This window comes from Montipora capricornis, chromosome 2, assembly GCF_036669925.1.
Source record: "Montipora capricornis isolate CH-2021 chromosome 2, ASM3666992v2, whole genome shotgun sequence".
NCBI classification, from domain to species: Eukaryota; Metazoa; Cnidaria; class Anthozoa; order Scleractinia; family Acroporidae; genus Montipora; species Montipora capricornis.
Window position 1 is genome coordinate 21,196,441 of NC_090884.1, and position 3,342 is coordinate 21,199,782.

The window sequence follows — 3,342 nt, forward strand, 5'->3', positions numbered from 1 at the left end:
AATGGTACATGAAATTTGACGATGATAATATAAAAATCGATGTGAAAAATCCAATTGATATGGGTAATAAAAACATTACTGGGTTAAAAGAGCCTCTACATCACACAGATGCAGCAACATAATTTTACATTGATAACTCTATGACGTTAAAAGCAGATATATCTTATGTAAAAGATAAACAATAAAATATTGGATAAAAACAAGGATATTAACACGGCTGGTAATAAAATACTCAGTTATCGTGATGCTAGTGACTTGAACGAACTAGTCAAAAAATTCTACGTTGATCAAAAAGTTTCACAGGCTTCTGCTAGTTTTAATTTATCTGATTATTTAAAAAAGGATGGATCTGTTAGTATGATAGGACATCTTGATATTGGTGATAATAAAATAACTAATGTTGGAGGACCACAAAATAACAAAGATTCTATCAATCTGGGGTTTCTTAATGTTGAATTAGCATCTAAGCCTAATATAAAAACTGTTTTGTTAAGAGATGGTACACAAGAAATGAATAATAATCTCAACATGAGCAATAATAAAATAATTAATATAAAAAATGCATCGGATAACTTAGATGCTGTAAATTTACAGAAACTAGACAATAGTGTTTCTGCTCTTTTACTTGCAGTTGATCAAGTATATATTTAAAAAAATGGTAGCACAGCTTTAACAGGCAATTTTAATCTTAATAACAATAAAATCATCAATCTTAAAAAAGCTTCTCTTAATTCAGATGCGGTTAATTTGCAGCAATTAAATGAAGCTAATTCAATGCTTGAAACCACTGTATCTAAATTATATTTGAAAAAGGATGGTACAGCTTTACTCACAGGGAATATAAATCTTAATAATCACAAAGCGGTAAATATGGCCATACCTACTGATAAAAATGACAGTGTAAATAAACTATATGTTGACCAACATTTGGCGAGATTCATATTAGCTCACATGAAAATCGTAAAAATGTATTCAATTATTAAATAAATGCAGTATTATTGATGGAATAATAATCGATTTATGTCCAATAGCGGATAAATATGAAAAGCAATAAAATAAAAATTCAAAGTTCGATCAACAAACAAAGCTGATTCCAATATTTCTCGTAATCATGCAAAGTCTTTTTGGATTTAGTAATTGGGATATCAAATTTCCAATTCCATTTTTCAAAAAGCTTGTCTTTAATAATTTTAATTGATATTATCCTTCTTCTATCTTTGTTAACTTGTGGTAAAACTGTGTTTATTAGATAAACTGTCTTGCAAACACGGTTTATTATGGCTGTTGATTTTGGTAATTTGTTTTTGAGTTCTATATCTGATAAGACATTTTGACTATGATATTTTCTGACATAAAATGTTTTTTTCCTTATCTTATACATATTTTCATAAAAATCTGTGTAATTTTTATAAAATTCGTAATATATCTTACCACAAATGGTACAAATCATTTGATAATCTATTTCAGTTATTTCTTGTCCACAACAATGTGTTTTTGATTATTTTTATTATTTATTTCTTGTATTTTTACACCACAAAAATTACACAAATGTGTAAAATTTCACTGAAAAGTTACACAAATGTGTACACATTTGTGGAAAAAATGTGTAACTTTTGATTGGTTAAAAATCACGGGAAAATCCCTTTAGTTTTCAATAATGTCATTATATATATATTTAAACATATTGGATTGCAGTATTGGGGATTTATTATTTGTTTCTTTGTTTGAATTTATTTTGTGGTTGAATTCATTGTTTTACACATTGCTTTTAAAAATATTTTTGTAAAATTACTTTGTTGCAGTATTGCTTTAATAATATAAGGGCTTTAATTTTTATATTATTATTATTCAATATATTATTCAATAAAACAGGAGCCAAAATTTAAAGCTACGCCTTAAATTTCCCCACCAAGCTCCTGTTTTTCTGCTCGCCATCCCCTGCTCAGAAATGTATCTGCAATGCATTTTTTGCACTGCCGCTCGCGACGAAAAAAGTTATTGGTATTCAATATTAGTAAAACTTTTAATAATATAAGGGCTTTAACTTTTTACATTTTCAATTTTTATATAAACAATAGCCTTCATTTGGCGCGAAAATATGCTTGGATATTTGTCCACGGACATTATCTGTTCCGAGAAGCGAACAGTATTCCGAGAGCGAAGCTCGAGGAAAACTGTGAACAGGAGCCAAAACAAGCGGTATCGGCCAGTCCGTCGTATGTCAACACGTCAAAGTTTGTCAATTGGCTTCCAAAACCGCCTCATTCAATATTCATTTCCAGAATTTCGAACAGACTTCACTTCAGTTAAAAGAATATGTTTGGGGAAAAGGTACACCATTTCAGTGAAAGGAAAACATACTTTTTTAATTGTGTGGATACAAATGGCGGATACGATTTACAAACAGCTTACCGTCAAAAACGTTAACAGCGTATGAAGTGGATTTTCTGGCGTTTTCTGGTACCGCTGTATCGACAAGCAGGTTTATCTCTTCTTCTGTTACAAAAGCAAACCGTTATGCCATCCCAGCATTAATTTTAATGTGAGACTTGAATCCTTGAAGTCGGTTTTAAAAATTGAGGAATATCATTGGGGAATATCCTCGGATATTCCCCAGTTTTAGCTGGGGAATAATCGCCCACGTGACGCATTTAGACCAATCGCACGCGAGCAAAAATATTTGATGGATTATAATATTCAATATATTATGCAATAAAACAGGAGCCATCCCCTGCTCAAAAATGCATCTGCAATGCATTTTTTGCGCTGCCACTCGCGACAAAAGAAATTATTGGCATTCAATATATTATTTCATAAATTTTCCCTGCCCTTAAGTCCCTTACATTACTACTGTTGTTCTCATCTTAGAACAAAAGAAACGTTGAATGATGTTAAAGACGATGTTTGATGCAACATGGTGGCCAAACGAGTGCAACATGTTGGATTCAAGAATGTTGGATGATGCACTAACATGTTGGACCCTTTTAGCCAGGCCTCAACAGCAAGAAACGTAGTAGTGGAGGAAAGCCAAAAAAAGAAAACTCTACACTTCGAGGCCCCCACACAGTGTGAGTCTTATCACCAGTCCCCCAGTTCCCGGTTATTTTTTAAAGAAATAGGACTATGATGATGATGATGATATTATAACAGAGTTTGCGACGTTTTGCCCTCTGCTTGTATTGTAAACCCTCTGTTTGTGTTGTAGCTTGCTGCAGAGAAAACTCGACAGATAGGTAAAATAAGCGACTACTACATTTCTTTCGCATTCATTTATTGAAATGTCCTTCGAAAATAGTCGGAAATGGCATTTCCGAGACCCTAAATCTCAAAGATTTTAGGGGG